The sequence below is a fragment of the Schistocerca gregaria genome, chromosome 1 (assembly GCF_023897955.1).
Source record: "Schistocerca gregaria isolate iqSchGreg1 chromosome 1, iqSchGreg1.2, whole genome shotgun sequence".
NCBI classification, from domain to species: domain Eukaryota; kingdom Metazoa; phylum Arthropoda; class Insecta; order Orthoptera; family Acrididae; genus Schistocerca; species Schistocerca gregaria.
This window is the reverse complement of record NC_064920.1, coordinates 626,611,293-626,631,205: the sequence shown is the minus strand read 5'-3', so window position 1 is coordinate 626,631,205 and position 19,913 is coordinate 626,611,293.

Genomic DNA, 19,913 nt, shown 5'->3' with positions numbered 1-19,913 from the left:
ATCATAGTGTTTGTTTAAGCAATAATTAAGGAATAGATATGGGCTTGCAATTGTAGAATCACAATGAAATGGTAAAAGACAATGTTATTTGCAGTTGGCACACTTTATACATAGGTATGCCCACTCGACGGTTAAGAAACATGCAACACATATTGTGGTTTAAGCTGAAATAGAAAACCAAATGTACTATATACAACTGACAACCTGTAAGATGTATTTTGAGATTTGCAGATTTACATTGAGCTGAGACTGGTAGGACAGAAGGAGATAAGCTGGTTGCACCACAATTAATTTACTTGGCATGGCTGTGTAAAATTGAGACACCTTCCACATGATAATGCAAGAGGCCATGGATAGAAGTCAATTCAGACTGGCGAGACATAGCTATCACAAAGGCTACCAACTCATATGGCAGGTAGTACACCATATGCTATGGTTAAGCAGAAGAACCAGAGGCATAGTAGCTTTGGCACAGAGAAGACAGTGCCCTTCACTTATTGCAACGTTTGTATTCGGCAGACAAAACTGTCCAGACCATCCAGGATGCCCTCCTTCAACTACAGCGACTGGGGAAGGTTGTAGCTTTCTGCTGGGTTCCGGGGCATGTCGGCATTGCTGGGAATGAAAGGGCAGATCTCGCAGCCAAGGAGCTGTGTCTCGCCCCACACGTATCTCAGTGTGCTATCCCCTTGCACGCACTCACCTCGCTGTTGAGCTCACGGGTTATGCGTCGGTGGGAGGATGAGTGGCTGGAAGTGACTGTCAATAAGCTCCGTATAGTCAAGCCCACAACGCGTGTGTGGTGTACTTCCTTTCAGCCCCATCGACGGGACGAGGTTCTCCTCACTCGGCTTCGAATAGGCCACAGCCCTGTGACGCATGGCTACCTGCTCCGGCGAGAGGACCCTCCAATGTGTGGTGCTTGTGGCGTCCAGGTCACTGTGCGCCATGTTTTATTTGATTGCGTTTTATTTTCTGACCAGCAGGCCGCAGCTGACTTGCCAGCGGACCTGCCATCTCTTTTAGGCAACACTCGGACGAATGTGGCTAAAGTTTTAAAGTTCTGTGCCATGTCAAATGATTTTACAAATATTTTAGAGAGAGGATTTTAATTTGCTCACTGTGTGACAAGCTAGCCCGTATTTTATGTAAGTGGCCAGCCAATAACAATTTCCTGTGACATTCTTGTTGCTATGTTTCCCCTTTCCTTAGGTTTTACTTTCTTATGTAGCATTTTCCTTCTTTTCCTGCTTTCTTTGAGTGTGTGCTTTAGTTTTCTTAGGTCTGTCCACGTTCGTTCCTTTTAATGTGTGTCCGTTACAGACGCCAATTTCAAGCCTACGTGTAGCGGCGCCATCTATCGGAATTTCATCAAACTATAGGGGCTGAAGCGGAAATATCCCACGACGTCCTATAACAAGTTCCAAATTTTTTCAACCAATGACCTCGATGTTGAGCACCCATAAGCCCCAACACACCACCACAGAGAAGACAGAGCCACTGCAGCATCGGTGACCTGACTGCTTATGTGACAGAAACTGATGTTCCAGTAACAGAAGGGTGGGCCAAGTTCCTATAAATACTCCTCATTTCTGGACAGAGGTACCGCAGTCTATGAGCCACTGACTCTGAGGTGGGAACAACGGTGGCTTATGAGTCTACATGGATTGATAAGCACCCTCCAGATTCTGCTGTTGCTTTCTGCAGCCTGCTGACAACTCTGAGTCAAATGCTGTTAACTTAGCACCCTCCAACCAGTGGGCCAACTGGAGGCCAACAGTCTCAGCTTGGGGTTGTGGAGCAACTAGTGCTTATGGGGGCGTGTACATTGTAATTTTGTACTTATCCATCATAGATAGGTAGGCCAGAGAGATCTTCTTAGAAGATGACACTACTCATGTCATCAAAACATTAGAACCTCTGGAAGTACTTTGAATAGTACTTGAACAAAATGCAGTACTGGGTTGAGCCCATGTCTTCAAGTGAACAATTTTAAAAGGTACATCATCGATCACTATATGTGAAAAACTATTCCAAGTCCATGATCTGAAATTGTTTATGGCCACAGTTGACTTGCTCGATCTTATCCAAGAGGGTATGAAGACAGCAAAGCAGTAAACAGTGTTCAAAACAACTACAATAAGAACAAAAACCAGAATGGCAACTGTCCACATAAGAACTGTCAAAAGAGAAGTAATGATTACTGTACATGGAATAACAGTAATCAACCAAACAGACAGGTAAATTGGATTAACTATAACAAAAGTCATAACAAACCATTGAATGGCAATCAGTTTCACAATGTAAATGGTATTATTAACAGAAAAAGGCAGAATGAAGATGCTTATACACACAATTCTCACCTAAAAACGTGTGAGATGAATGACCCTGGACAAAGAACAGGTCCAGTAAACTGATAGTCAAATCCACCACGGGGTGGAAACTGTCCTGTAAAAAATGTCATTGTAGTACGAATGCCATCTCCAAATCAGCAACAACAATGGATAACATCACAAAAAGAGGTGCTGCTGCAGATGCAGCAGCAGTCTCATAGCGTTAGGATTGTTGAGGTTGTTGACGAACCCCAGCCCAGCATGTCACAAGTATCAAAATCCACACGACCCATGATGTTCTCCCCATGTGCTCATGGGAGGCACAAAGGGGGCAGGGGGTGCAATTGTTAAATAAATGTATCCATGCTCAGGTACTATGAGGGCTTGGACCTGAATTGTGCACTGATACACATAAATGTGGTCAGTGGAACACTGAATTGGTGCAAGCTGTGATTAAGGTTGGTTGGTTGGTTTGTGGGATTAAAGGGACCAGACTACTATGGTCATCGGTCCCTGTGATTAAGGGAACTATTCAGGGAATGCCCATGAATATCATTATCGACACTGGTGCAGGTATATCTGTGACGGATTATGACTTACTGAAGTACATAAACCAGGTGCACATTTGCAAAATTGTTGGAGCCTTGTGTGGACGAATGCAATTAATCCAAAATCAGATGCAGACTGTTGCACAAGAGGATAGCAAAGCAATGAAATCCTCATTCCTAGAAGTATAGATTTGGATGGTTCCCTGTATCGTGTGATGGAAATTTTTGAGAAAGAGGGACACAAAAATAGATTTTTCTCAGGTTTACTAAGGAATGGAGGCAGACTTGTAGAACTGGCAATGATAAAGACAGCTGCCCTGCACAGGCAGTATTGTAGGGGGTTAAAGGTTACTTATGACTGGCCGAATTTACTACATATCACCTGCAAGTGATCATGGGAACACTACCCACTTTTTCATCATGTAAAGTGTACAGACTAAATGATGTGAAAGACACTCTAAGTATAATCTGTGAATATTAATTGTGCTTTAAGTATAAGAATGCTCTGTTTGAGTGCTAAACTGTGTGATACAAACAGACAAAAACTGCATAATCACAGAAATCAATTGACTGATAATTATCAGTGAGTTCAGTTATTCAGTTAAGTATTTAGTTGAGTAATGCTTCACCTCGCATGTCTATACCTCTAGAATTCAGCATTATGGAAAGAAAACTTGAACAGTGTCATGCAAGTGGAAACCAGCTGTGTTTACTCAGGAGGTGGACAGTGTCTGTTAAAAATAATGCATCTGAATGCATCAATGTCATGTGCACCAACCATGAAAACTAAAAGCGCTAAAACCTGTCAAGCCTGCTACAAACACTCACCACAGTTTCACAGCTAATGTGGGGTGTTAGAAGTGCTGTGCCAAAATAAAAAGTGATGCTTTGTGTAGGTTCTTGAAAACAATAGGTTTTTTACAACCCAAATGTGTATGAAACCTGTACTGAAATACATCTTCATATCACATAAGAGAACATTTATTTACACACAAGAATAACTGTGAAATGAATGAAGACTAACAAAACTTCTTTACAGCTAAACCACCATTGCTGAAAAGATATCAATTCTGCACTTGGTGCTACTTTATGTACTCATGGCAGCAACAATCATTGCAAAAAACTGGACATGCAGAACCAGACCATCTGATCGCCTCTGGGGGTGGAGGCAGCCACAACAGCTGATATGCCAATGGGGGCATGTTCGTGCCCTTGAGCTGTCACACCACACTAGCCAGCCACTCATTGAACAATGGGCTTATGTTCCAGTGTACCACACTCCCACTGCCACCACAAACACAGCTAATGAAGAATTGTTTATGTATTCATGAACTAAAATTTATAAACCCAAATAACTATGCAAAAAATGTATATAACCAGTAGCACCCAACGTCATCTGATATTTAAATTTTTTTAAAAACTTTGAACACTAGATTAATTAGTACTGAATGTTCTGGAAAGGAGATTATATAAATTGTAATAATGAACTCAAACTAACATAAAGTGTCTCTTTCACAAGTGTGAACAAGGTGATTGATTGTGACAGTGCAGGACCAGTACTAGTCAAATTACTGGTCACAGAAATGATGTGTATTTGTGGGACAATAATCCCAGGGGGCCATTGTACTATTTGCCCTGGGGAGAACATTATTTACTCAAATAGAATTATGAAGAGTGTAATTAATTAAGACTGTTATGATTCTTGAAATACGTATGTAAAATGTGCAGAAAGAACATTTATCATTCAGTGTAATTGTATTTAAAAACAATATCAATTTATTATGTATATTATTCTTTGTTCTATGTTAAAAATATTAATAACTGTGAAACAGTTGAATGATGTTTGTTAATTAACTACTCTCCTCTTGACCTTGGATGAGGAGAGACGTGAGAGACATTTTAGGTGTATTTACATTGAATTTTGGTTGAATATGAATGTTTATTTGCTCTTAAAACCTTTATTTATGTATATTTATCATCCCTGTATATTAGGAAACTAATAAATTATTCTTTCAGAGCATCAGAACACACAAAACAGCAAGAGCCTATGACTGATTGCTGTCAGTCATTTGCGCAGCCATGATGTTTTATTTGAGTAATGACAATATTTAGTGGCTCAGAACTGCAGAAGTAACTTATTAAGTTTGCATTTTAATTATATTATTTAACTTCTGTGTCATTTTAATTTAATTGCAAAGATTAATAGCGATTTCCATTAAATTCTTGTAGTTGTTGCGTAATGGCTGTCTTTTATCTCAGCTATGTAAATTCACTGATGTTAACTTACTCCAAAACGATCAGTGATTAGCATACCACACAATAATATTTCTCTATGCAAACCCATGACATTAAAGCAGTATTAATTTCAATGAAATTGCAATTCAAAAAGAACCTGAGATATTTTGTTAACATATAAATTAATACAGTGCTTCACGTCGCTCTTTACATGTTTCCTGTTGTGGGTATTAAACCTTCAAATAACATTTCCATAAAAAAGACTGTGTAATTTGCCCATGATAAGTTGTGTTGTCCTTTGTTCTTAGGTGACAGGTGCACATGTGAAGGGCCTGTAATGAGCTTGTTGCACAATACATAATTCTGCTTTATGGTGGTCAAATGTCACTGACTGAAACCTTAACAACGAATATACTGGAACTCACATTTTCATGTAGTCTGACATGTGGCCACTATTACATTCAAATGTTTCAGAAATCTGGGTATTGTATGATTCAACAAGCTGGCCAAATAAAGACCCATGATAAGCCCCCTCTCAATGTGTCAGGTGCTGATAACCATGTCTCACATGACTGTGCCACCTTCTCCATGTCCTTCACAGTGATCACTCAGCATCTGATGCTGTTCGTGTCCATAATATATTATCCTTATAGGCCTGGTAACAACACTAAACCTGAACAACAATAATGAATCCCAGTGGCTATTCTGTCACACAGAATTGCTGCTCTAATAATTTACACATCTGTCGAAGTTGTGTACATGTTAGTTTACACTGACATCATAAAGAAGAATTACATATAAGGAACACCCATTTTCCCTTCCAAACTGTAATTTTCTGTACTTCATTGTTAAGTATGTTGTTTACAGCCTGACAAAACTAAAAATATAGACAGTTCATGTTGTGTAAAGAGATATCAAAAATTTACAATTCATGAAAACCAAATGCACTTCAGAATTTCCCATTGCTAACAATTATGTGTCTCATGACTGATATACATTATTTGATGCCCTCATCTACTTTCTAAACAACACTTATTCTTTTCTGAAAACTGGGTAATTACAAACTTATGCCTACTCAAATTCACTGTAATCATATCTAGAATATTAGAATCTCAGAGGGAAATCATTTAGAAGTGGAAGTAATATTACTGTTCCCAAATATGTGTAGTTTTACTAAAGTAATATAACTCTGACATTCGAGAAAATTTTTGATGGGCTTTGCTAAATCCTGGGGATAAAGTACAGGATGTTTAAAAAAAAGAATGACCTGATTTAAAATCGCCATATTTATTGATGAAAACATACTACAAACATGAAATGGATCACAAAATATACATAAACTCTTTAAGTTTTAACTGTACTATTGCAGACACTCTATGTGTTCACCAGCAGTAGCACAAACAACGTCTACAGATTAGCTAAATTTATCATAAATGTTACACAATGTATCTGCTTTTACAAAAGTTATGGCTGCTGTTATTTTTTCTTTAGTTTTTCCATGTCACAAGGTAAAGAGAAGATGAACATGCTTTCCTTCACATATCCCAACAAGAAAAAAAAACATGTCTGTCAACCTTGGAGGCCAAGAATGTCACTGAGAAACGAATATATGTTTTTATGCCAGTGTGAGGGCGCTCCATCCTGATGGAAAATGAAGTCATTAGAGTCCTCCTGAAGTAGGGAAAAAGCCAGTTCTGCAGCATCTGAAGATAGCTCCTTCCAGTCACTGTGTTTTCCTCAAAAAATAAGGGACCCTACACTTATTTTTACAAGAAATGGCACAAAAACTTTCACATTAGGTGAGTCTCTTTTGTGCTCAATAATGTAACTAGCATTCTGGAGTCCCCATATGCACAGGTTATGTTGGTTTATTTGACCCCTAACATGAAATTTTGCTTAATCACTGCAAATTAACACTTGTAAAAATGTATCATCTCCCATGTGCTCTAGCAGAGCACTGCTGAAGTCACCCTGATTCATTTTATCACCAATCTGAGCAGGGTGTACTAATTGCAGTCTGTATAGTTTATAGACCAAACAAAGCTTTAAAACTCACCAGGCAGTCAAATGAGATATTGCCAGTTCTGTGAGTGCATGGTGTGTAGACTTTCATGAACTCTGCTCAAACACATGCTGAATTCTTTCTACATGTCATCAGAAGTAGGAGGTTGACTTACTGTTACATTTGCACAAGTATCCTGTCTCTTGATCGATGATATCAATCATGAATGTTTTTGTGTGGCTGCAGATCAATGTAAAAATTGCAATGAAAAGCACTCTTTGCAAAATGCAGCACACAAAATGCCTTCCGCTGAGTGGATGCCATCTTATTTCTGCCTGACTGCAGACTGAGAAAACACACTGACTGGCATCTAACAGCAATTTTCGGAAACTTTAGGATATGCCCAATGCCTTGTTGATACATCCCATATCTTGAAATTTATTATCATCCTAACTCAGGTTATTATTTTTGAAACACTCTGTTGCCTGAGACTGCAGTCGTGTGTGTGAACTGCATTTGTGTGAGTGTGTATGTGTGTCTGTTGTTGACAAAGGCCAATGGCCAAAAGCTTTAATTGTGAGAGACTTTTTGTTGTGCCTATCTGTGATTCAGCATCTCTGCTATATGGTGAGTAGCAACTTTCCTTCTCATAATGTGTATATATTTTATGTTGCTACTGAACATGTCATATATAAAAACAGACTGATGCACATCCTTAAATAGATGCTGTGGCAAATACCACAGGCAGTCGCAGCTGACCTATATTTAAGTTCAGTCTTTATGTCATTCCTGTGAAGTTCAGTGATAGCATTACACAGGCTCATTTAGCTAAGCTGTTGACCTCAGATACTTCCTGAGCCATTTAAGATATGCCTGAAAAAGCTTAGAAATGTGATGTATGTGACTGTGTATAGCTTGGATCACATGATCATGTCATCAAGGAGTTTACAATGATCAAGTATGCAGCATGAGAAGGAAGGTGCATGTTTAGAGACAAAAGCATACACAACATAGGTATAGATTATTGTGCATAATATTGAATAAGGTATAAGTCAGAAGGCATCATTACACATGTCTGAATTATATCTGTCAGGGAGACACGAGAATTTAAGAAATGGAACCCAGAGGACATCTTAGGAAGATTAGTGAGAGGAAAAAATACAAGTCCTCACAGAAAGGGGTAGTAGTACAGTTGAAGATAAGTGAGATACAATCACACAAGACACCAGAACACCCATATGAGAACATCTTAGAATATTGTGGGCGTATGTGGGTTGGTACATAAATGAAAGAGCTAATAGAGTATAGCGATGTCTGAAAAAAATTAAATAAAGTGAACATCATAAAATAGACCAAATGTACATAATTTAATAAACAACTTCCGTCATCCGCACAAAAAGATTGAGGTATGTCAGGGATGGGGATACACAATGTGTGCTTTTCTGGTCTGATACTCTATGTCTGTGGAACTAACTGATGAAAGAGTTTATTGTTCCGCAAATTGAAAGATGATTTAGGTAGCACCACATATGAGGATGAAATGCATAGAAGTTGTTGAGAATGGAGCGCCCATACAGGATTGCTTTTGGTTTACATGTTTATTGTTTTGATACCATGACAAGACACCCAGGTATGTAATACTGATCAAAAATACTTCTATGACCAGGATGCAAGAATGACTTACAGTTGCTGGGCTACATTTGTACTGTAAATAGGATTAAAAAATAGACAGATCAAATTATTAGACAAATTTTATTATTATTTGAAACTGAGTTTCTAGATATAATTAAATAAATCAGATTAGGATGAAAGCAGTGAAAGATTATGTTGTGTTCTGTACCAATTCAGCTGTGGCTGCCCTGTATGTACACATTTGAGTCTGCTGATACCAGAACACATTAGAGGTAAGGAACGCAATTGGAAATTAGAAATAATTTTAAATTTATTTCATATGTAAATAATTTATAATGCATATCTTGAAGCTGACCAATAATATATTAAACTGCAATTTATGTAACAACAGAGACTGTATTATGAAATTATAGTACACCTTTCTTTTCTTTAAATATTAGTTACTATGACTTGCTTCAGCCATAAGTTGGAGAACCTTACATATGATGGAAAATAAGTAAATGAACCTATTTCAGAGTTTCATGTGCCTGCTGCCTACTGTAGCAACCCTTTGCAGTTAGTACAGTAAGCGATTTCTGGATACCATTTAGCCCAGTTGCTTATCTGAAGCGTCATCTCAAAGATTATCACAGCATCAGTTACCATCCTTTTTTCAAACAAGCAGTTTTCTGCTACATTAATTATTCAAGTGGATTTAAGTGCTCATATTTTGCATTTTATGGCTTAGCATAGCACTATTTTGGTAATAATGTACTCTACTTTAGTATGAAATGCTTTGTCTCTCTTGTGCAAGTTACTGTTTTTTTTATAATTTTTATCTAATTTATGGAGACCAATATAATAATAATAATAATAATAATAATAATAATAACAGTAATAATAATAAATGCAATGTAACATATACCATACAGTTAAAAGAAAGTCACACTTGATCAATGTCCGCATCACTTTCCATTTTTATGTAAATAAAATAGAAAGAAACTTCCACATGGGAAAAATATAAAGATTCCAAGACTTACCAAGCGGGAAAGCGCTGGCAGACAGGCACATGAACAAAACACACAAACACACACACAGAATTACTAGCTTTCGCAACCGATGGTTGCTTCTTCAGGAAGGAGAGGGAAAGACGAAAGGATGTGGGTTTTAAGGGAGAGGGTAAGGAGTCATTCCAATCCCGGGAGCGGAAAGACTTCCCTTAGGGGAAAAAAAGGACAGGTGTACACTCGCACACACACACATATCCATCCGCACATACACAGACACAAGCAGACATATTTAAAGGCAAAGAGTAAGGGCAGAGATGTCACTCGAGGCGGAAGTACAGAGGCAAAGAAGTTGTTGAAAGACAGGTGAGATATGAGCGGCGGCAACTTGAAATTAGCGGAGGTTGAGGCCTGGCGGATATCGAGAAGAGAGGATATACTGAAGGGCGAGTTCCCATTTCCGGAGTTCGGATAGGTTGGTGTTGGTGGGAAGTATCCAGATAACTCGGACGGTGTAACACTGTGCCAAGATGTGCTGGCCGTGCATCAAGGCATGTTTAGCCACAGGGTGATCCTCATTACCAACAAACACTGTCTGCCTGTGTCCATTCATGCGAATGGACAGTTTGTTGCTGGTCATTCCCACATAGAAAGCGTCACAGTGCAGGCAGGTCAGTTGGTAAATCACGAGGGTGCTTTCACACGTGGCTCTCCCTTTGATCGTGTACACCTTCCGGGTTACAGGACTGGAGTAGGTGGTGGTGGGAGAGTGCATAGGACAGGTTTTACACCGGGGGCGGTTCAAGGGTAGGAGCCAGAGGGTAGGGAAGGTGGTTTGGGGATTTCATAGGGATGAACCAAGAGGTTACGAAGGTTAGGTGGACGGCGGAAAGACACTCTTGGTGGAGTGGGGAGGATTTCATGAAGGATGGATCTCATTTCGGGGCAGGATTTTAGGAAGTCGTATCCCTGCTGGAGAGCCACATTCAAGGTCTGATCCAGTCCCGGGAAGTATTCTGTCACAAGTGGGGCACTTTTGGGGTTCTTCTGTGAGAGGTTCTGGGTTTGAGGGGATGAGGAAGTGGCTCTGGTTATCTGCTTCTGTACCAGGTTGGGAGGGTAGTTGCGGGATGCGAAAGCTGTTTTCAGGTTGTTGGTGTAATGGTCGAGGGATTCAGGACTGGAGCAGATTCGTTTGCCACGAAGGCCTAGGCTGTAGGGAAGGGGCCGTTTGATATGGAATGGGTGGCAGCTGTCATAATGGAGGTACTGTTGCTTGTTGGTGGGTTTGATGTGGACGAATGTGTGCAGCTGGCCATTGGACAGATGGAGGTCAACGTCTAGGAAAGTGGCATGGGATTTGGAGTAGGACCAGGTGAATCTGATGGAACCAAAGGAGTTGAGGTTGGAGAGGAAATTCAGGAGTTGTTCTTCACTGTGAGTCCAGATCATGAAGATGTCATCAATAAATCTGTACCAAACTTTGGGTTGGCAGGCTTGGGTAACCAAGAAGGCTTCCTCTAAGCGACCCATAAATAGGTTGGCATACGAGGGGGCCATCCTGGTACCCATGGCTGTTCCCTTTAATTGTTGGTATGTCTGGCCTTGGCAAGGTAATCCCATTCCTGATGTCCAGGCGGAGCTTCAAGGAATCCTCAGAACCTTAGGCCCCCTACAAAACCTTTCACCTGACTCCATCAAACTCCTCATCCCACCGACACCTCGCACTCCTACCTTCTACCTACTTCCTAAAATTCACAAACCCAAACATCCCGGCCGCCCCATTGTAGCTGATGTTCTCATTCAATGCTTGGCATGTTACCCTGTTGTGTGCATCATGCAGTAAACACCAGGCACCAGCAGTTTGTGATGATGGACAGAAATCTTGCTATGGTAGCTAGCTATGAGATTAATGACTGTGTCCAAGCAGCTGCTGGTGTTTAGCATGAGGGCATGTCCTCTGTTGTAGCAGAAGTAAGAAATCAGTTGCTGTGCACAGGATGTGACCTGCTGGCAGCTGGACAGGAGTTTGGCTGCAGCTGGAATGGGTCTAGAAGGCCTGCTGTGCTGTGGGACTAAGTCTGAACAGTGGACTTAGTGAAGGAAACTGATATTGTGAGGGACACTTCAATCTTTGGCTGGTGCTGGCTGCTCCATGCTGTCCCTTCACCCAGCTTAGCCATTATGCCCTGTTAGAACTGCTGCACTGTGAATGCAACTGCTACAAAAGTTACAGCTATTTAGACAAGGTAGCAGCACATCTGTTACACCAATGCACCACTTCTAGTCACGTGCTTAGCAACACCACTCAAATCAACTGATGGAGAAATCCCCTTGCTCACACTGCAACAACTCTGCATTAAAGCTAGACTGGCATGTTTCACTGAGCAAGTTGGCCTGTCTCACAATAATTCAACAGCTTGGTTGCTATGACTGAAATAATAACTTTGTGTGTCCACAAGCTACCAGCGGCTGCTGCCGTACTCCCCTACACATTCTCACTCATTTGCCTCTGAAATAGTAGTGGCACTGCACTACATTCCTCCACAGAAAGACCCGACCCCTCATGTCTCAGATGTAGAGCACAAATTTCCATTAAACAATTGTCTGCCAACTCAACTCACAAGGTTCAGAGACCACATTTAATTTACAAATTTTAGTTGCTGGATTTGTTCTTATGCTACTAGGTTGTTTATTACTTTGTCCCTTAACGGACCATTAGTTCCTTTGGAATCACATCACATCAATGCTCTTAGTAATTCTATTTACGAATGTTCATGGCTGATTCAATGGTCTCATATTCTCCTAAACTCAAGAAAACGCCTTTCTCATTGACATTCATGTTACAGTAACTGACATTCACTCTCTTTCATGCTCTATAGATCCAGTCCACTGAAACATGCTGTAGCAGTGCACTGGGAGAAAGGATGGCTTTCTGCCCACGGTTGATGAAAGCTCAGTGTCTGTGCACTAGAGCCATTGCAGTGCTGGGTATCATGTCACTCTAGGTCATGGTCACTCTCATTGCCCTTCCCTCAATTACTTTACAAGCTACACCGATTATTCTACTGAAATCTGCCGTTTTGTGTGGCTATGAATTCATTCAGGGAATGGATCAGGTCTGGTTTTAATACATTGTTCAGGAAGATTACATTCTGCTTTGGGAGTAGCTCTAGTGGTTCATCTGGGCAGTACAACTGTGGTTGTGCCATGTTCAACTGGATAATTCCCATAATCATGACTAGTACATTGAAGGTTGGCCCTGCTATGCCACATACTGTCCCATCACTCAAGAATCCACTAACCCTCATCTCCATCTGCCTTGCTTCCATGAGCCTTCCTTGCTCATAGGAGCTTGCCACTACTACCACATTATTATATGTCACATAATTCCTCTGTAACATTAATTGCTGAGAATAAGGTTTAGATTCCAGAATGTCCCTCAGACTATCCTGTTGTCTTGTTCTGCCCATGACTGCTGCATTGCACTTGCTCTTGCACCAGTCTGAATCATGCAGGATGGATATACCATAATCTTCTACTGCAATTCCTCTTCCATCATCACCTCCACCGGTCTGTGCCACCTCTCCAGAGATCAACAACACACCATCTGTTTTCTCCAATACAAACTTCCCTATGTTCCTCATTCCACGGGATAGGACTGACTGGTACAATATTTGAATTGTGAATGCTTCCACACTACTGGAAAACTAAATAGCATGTACAAGGATATATGGTCAGTTCTTACACCTATTGATGCCATACTGCATAAAATCGTATACTCTGTCTGCTTTGCTCTGTTACCAATTTCAGCTCTGATGATAGCTCACCCTGATCTTTCTGCAATCCCAACAAGTATTGCTCTTACACTAATAGGACAGGGCTCAGATGTCCCTACAATGCGTGATTAATAGCTTCCTATAAACTAGCCATTAGTACTCGATCATTCCATATTCTATCTGGTCATAACTATAACAGTCCTGTCATAGTGATTCTTGCACCCATTGCATCCACATGCACTTGCATGACTCCCAGGGCCTAATTTACAGTGCCCTACACCATCACCTCACTCATCACACTTCCATAGCATACAAGCGTTGGTTGAAACTCTTGCTCTCCGAGCTTGCTGTCTGAGTAGTATGTCACTCCACAACTGACTTTCTATACTCTGCCGACTTCTTCACTGCATCCATTCTCCTGCTCAAATCTCTGATGTCACTGGCATCTACTGTTCCACACACAGACCTCAAAATTTTTCACTCAACATCAACCCCTCCTCCACTGACATAATGAACCTCCACTGCTTGCTGCATCTGTTCTTGCAATTGCTCATATGATTTATGCAACTCCTTATATGCCACAGAAGCTTCACTGAGCACCTGATGCTCTTGGCACCTCATTTAAGCCCAGAATAAATGACCTACAGCCTTCTCATTTCATTCTAGAATTCCTGTGCATTAAAAACTAAACTCAGTGTCCACTTATGGGTGGTAACCACCAATGCTCTTGTTTGGCAAAAAGAATGCCTCCATGCATGTGCTGATTTCAGATTGGCCCTCTCCATTCCAGGTGAAGAGGTTCAGCATTGCCATGACTAGCATCCCTTCCATCATGCTCAGACTTGGTATGCAATAATCCGAGGAGAAGGATTACCATCTTCCCTCTTCTCACCCCCCTCTGCTCAGAAAGTTGCTGCCATTGATCAGCACTCACATAGAAATAAACGTAAAAGAAGCCACACTCTTAAAACAAAACACATTTTTAACCCTCAGTATATTACACCCTGACACCTAGCACATATCATCCTAAACAATCATCAATGAACACAATAAAAATATCTCTCTCACTTCCTTGACCTAAATACATGACACCTCCAAAGTAGGTCCATCCACACTCTCAGGCCCACTTCTCTCTTTCTTCCTCTTTGCATCTTTCTCAGACTCTGCTATTACCATCCCTGGGACTGACTCTGTAGCACTTCAGAATGGTCACAGGCATCCAACACATGCTGATGTTGATCCTTTTTGGCAACTGAAGCCTAAAATTAACTGATGACATAATTTCAATCACTTGGTAAAGTTACCCCTTCTTGTCATTATCATATCAAATGTCAAACTTTTTCTGCCCTATACTACCCCATTTAGAGACAATCCTGTATTAGTGTGGACCTTCGAACTGTACGCAGCCACAAAAAATAAGAGGTATGTGTCCCAGTCACTATGGTGTGAGTTCACTAAGTATCTTAACATCTTTTTGATCACATGTTGCACCCACTCCATTCTACCATTTGATGTAGGGTGAGGTGGACTACTTTCAATTTCTTCACATGTAGCAATTCATTTATTGAGTTAATCTATAAACATCATCTCTGACACCCCAAACCCAAGTACAGCAATTGTTCATTGCCTGTGTGATTGTAACTGCTTGCTGGTTCCATACAGCAATCATCTCCACACACTGAACACAATATGGTTTCCCACATGCACAGCATGATTCCCTGCTAGAATACAGACTAACACATCCACCCCCCAATCATTTTGAAAGTGTTTTATGACTCAAGTCCACAATTTGTCACATACTGACCCATATTTCCCTTCCAAGCCTTGCATCAGTATCTTTTTAGTCACTCTTCAATTCATTGCTCTGCATCCTCCATGACCAGATGATATGGTCATGGGCCTTCCTCATAACTCTTTATTCTACTTACCTGGCACCACTACCCATGGCCATAATCTAATTACCTTGCACAATAGACAGTCACACTTAGAGAACAGCAACTGAATTTTGTATATCATGTGGTTGCTGTCAGTATTCTGTGCTGCTTGCCATTCAGCAAGGCCTTGATCCAGTACTTGTGTTAGCACAACCAAACTGCTCAAAGCATACACATTTCTGTGTTTCTTACCTGGCTTGTGCACCATTTTGCTGTTAAATTCACTGAATCTTAACACCCATCTTGCTAGTCTGCTGAATGGGTCTTTCAACCCCAACATCCATTTTGGAGCAGCAAGGTCAGCCACTGTTTTAAAATTTTTCTGTAAAGATAACATCAAAAATACATGACTCCATTTATGAAGCATTGGTTAAATAGTTTTCTCAGTTCTGTTGTCTTGATGTGTAAGCCATGGAATGTTCCTCATTGGTGTCCTCTTGCCTCAGGACACACCACAACCCATAGCTAGATTGCCTTCTGAAAATCTAGAAAAATTAAAACTGGCGTTGACATCAAAACATCTCAGTTCTGTGCCCTGACACTCTTTTGTTCACATGAGTTTTGTACCTTTTTTTCAACAGCTGCATGATTGCTTGCACTATATTAGTGAACCCCCTCACAAATCTCCTACTATAATTCAGGAGTTTCCAAAAATGATTGTAGTTCTTTACTCAGCTTTGAAACTGGAAAATCCTGTACCATCTATTCTCACCCCATCCTTCCTGATTATATGCCCTAAGTAACATACTTCCTCCAACATAAAATGACACTTTTCCATAATTAATATCAGATGTGCAGCCTTCAACATTTTAAAAACCTCTCTCAGTCATTGCCTACATTCCTCCTATACCTTAAAAAAAAAAAAAAAAAAAATTGTCATCCAGGTAGGCTAAACACTGGCGAGGATTCAGTCTCCTCAGTTCACAGTCTCATGATTACTCAGGAGGATTCTTCAACCTTTAGGTTGAAGATCATGTCCCTAGGCCCCAGGATACCAAAAATGCTGTCTTCAGTAGGCCCACCAGAATCACCTCTAACTGTTAGTATCCACTTCTTAAATCTATGGTAGAGAAATACTGGCACTGCCCCAAGTTATTGACAGTCTCTGCGATGCTGGGTATGTGGTATGCATCTGTAACTGTCTTACTATTCAGATGACAGTAATAACAGCAGAGCCTGTATTTTCAGGGCTATCCAGAGACTTTTTAGGCACAAGCACAGTTCATGCTCCCAATGGACTATTGCTCACTTCTGTAGCCTGCCAGCCAAATGCTGGTTGATAAACTGCTCCACTTTTGGTTGTATATGTCAAGGTATTCAATATGGTTTCCAATGCACTGGTGCTTCATTTCCTGTCACAATTTGGTGCCGTGTAATGGGTATTGCTGGTAATGGACCCTGAGGAAAAAACAAATCTTCAAATTCCAAGAACTCCTCTATCTACACTGTCTCTACTCCCTTTAGACATTCCGCCTTTTTACATAATGCAGCATTAGCAGCAGACTGCAGTTGCCCATGGTTTACACACTATGCACACTGATCGACCTCCTCTGGACTGTCCAAACTTGCTACTAACATTTACCAGACTGTCTAATATGATAGGTGACAGCTTCTCCTAGCTGAAATGTTTCACCAGTAAGTTCCACCATATGTTGCCAAATGTCAATTTTGGCACAATATTGCAGCAAAAAGTCTTGCCCCAGGAGCACGCTGTAACCCTCACTTATCTGAAGCACATACACTGCTTAAACTGACTGAACTGAACTGCGTAATGTACTACTTAGACTACATAAACTTAACCGTGTCTACTTGAAAACTTATCTGCACTGGCCTCACAATGACTTACATCATTATCTCCCACCCACCACAATCTATATAGAGTGGTGGGTTCCATTACCTTCAAACCATTAGGTCTCCAATGGCTACTAACACATGCAGCTCTGTGTCCAACAACTACTTATACTTCTGGCTCCTTACAAGGCAACTATTGGACATTCCACCTCTGCATTTGTACTCACTGCATCTAAGAGTAACGGGAATGTCTTTGTACAGACTTCAGGTCCCGTCTTGTATTTAATGCCTTTTTATTTCCTCCTTGTCCTCCACCCCTACTACCATTATCAAAATTCCACTGCTGATACATATTACCTTTATGTCACTGAGGCAGGTATTAGGTGGTTTGGAGAGAAGGTACCAAACTGAGACTGGTGGCACTGCCTCTGAATATACCCTGCCCATCCACATCTGTAACATCTTAGATTTGTGGAGAATACTCCATGCCCATCGTATCCCCATGTCAACATATCAATCTCTCCATAATTCACTTCTAAGTGAATGGAAAGCCTGAGGAGCACCTATGCACAGCCTTCTTGATGTATCTAGTAGTAAGCTCTTAGGAAAGCATCAAATGCTTTTATTCTATTGGCAAAATATGCTATGGCTTCTCCATACCTGTTTGTAATGGTACTCAATTGCCCCTGAAAGAACCTTGCACTGTTCTGCAATTTGTACCACTGCAGCAGCCTCAGCTGCTCCAACATCTCCAGATTCCTCAATGCCTCTGTACATCTCACAAAAGTTTTCACTTCCCCCACTAGATGTAATTTTTCTACCCATTATAACTGACTATTGGACCTACCACCCATACCCACTGACTTTGACAGGTCCTCCACAAATGTCACCACATTCTCAGATGACATACCAGAAAGAGGAATGACCAGGTTAGTGGTAGCTGGATCGTTCGCATGGTCTGGTGCCTGGAGCAATGCTATTTGCTCATCCATAACAGCATCATTTTACTCCCACAAATTTGTATTATCTTTCAACAACTTTGCTACCTTTTCCATCAACAAATGCACTGACTTTGGCTCTGTAATGCCCCACATATCTGACTCTGCCATTGCAATAACTTTACCACTCATTCACCTGCAATACTTGCAGAAATAATTCACAGATGAACGAATTATACTATATTTCTTATCATTAAGTGTCTCCCTACATTGATCCACATCATCATGATAATAATGGCATGCAAAAGAAGTTTCAGACACTGACTCAACACAAGGGGCAGACTGCTGAAGCAGATTGCACTGCAAACATCTAAGAGGCACCAAGTACTGTTCCTTGCAGTTACCCTAAATTTGAGGCACATCTGCCAGTCTTTTTCCCTAAGCAAAGTAGTAGCCCTCAATTTACACACCAAAAATAAACACTGGTTATCTCACTCGCCACCATGTTTTGACAATGCAGGCTCTAGTCCACACATCATTCTACATGGATGTGTTGCCTATTGGAACTGATTCCACCACTTCTGACATCAGTTATAGCTGATCCTAGTGGTGGAAGGGTGGTTACAAGGTCAGGATGGCAGGTGGCGGAGGGGTGAGGCGGGGCAGCAGGCCATTGAAGCCCTAACAAAAAGTAGCGTCAGAACTGCCTGGGTGCAGGGTAGAGGCCATACTGCCACTCCATGCAAAAGGGCCAGTGGTTGCCAAGATGTCAGCCACCATCCTGGCCAGATGGCTGCAACATGCGCACCCAGCTTTGCTTATTTGCCACATGTGCACTGCACTGCTCAGTGCTTGGCACATGACCTGTGGATGAGATGCACTGCAAACTCCAGTCATCAGCAGCTTGTGAAGATGGATGGGAATTTTGCTGCAGCAGCAAACTTTGTGATGAATGACGCTTCCAAGCAGTCACTGCTGTGTAGCACAGAGACATGCCCACCGTGGTGGCACAAATCAGCTGCTGCATACAGGATGCAACCTGCTGGCTTCTGGGTAAGAGTCCGGCTGCAGCTGGAGTGGGTCCAGAAGATCTACTGTGCTATGGCACTAAGTCCAGACAGCAGACTTAGCGAAGGAAACTAATACTGTGATGGAGACTTGAACTCATGACTGCTGCTGGCTGCTCCATGTTGTCCCTTTGTCCAATGTAGCCACCATGCCCTGTTAGAACACTTAGAAGCACGAATGCAACTGCTGCAAAAATTACAGTTATTTAGACAAGGTAGCAGTTCATCAGTTATGCCAATGTGCTGCTTCTAGTCATTTACTTGGCAATACCACTGAAAGCTGGTGGTGGAGAAATCCGCTTCTCTACACTGCAAGAACTGTGCATTACTGTAGCACTGGTAGGTTTCACTAAGTGAACTTGGCCCATCTCACAATAATTCAACAACTCAGTAGTTATAACTGAAATGACAGCATGTTGCTGCCACCAGCTACCAGCAGCTGATGCAATATTCCCTCACAAATTTTAGCAGCAATACACTTCTTATGGTTCCTGCTGAACACTGCTTCTGACCGACTGTACAGTGTGCCTTGAATACTTAAGAATAATTAATGATGCCCTCATATTTCAGGTGGGTTATACTACTGCACATAAAATCACCAAAGCAGATATGTGAGCCATTGCCTGATAGTGAGCATTATTAGGACCATGACCCATACCATCTCAAGA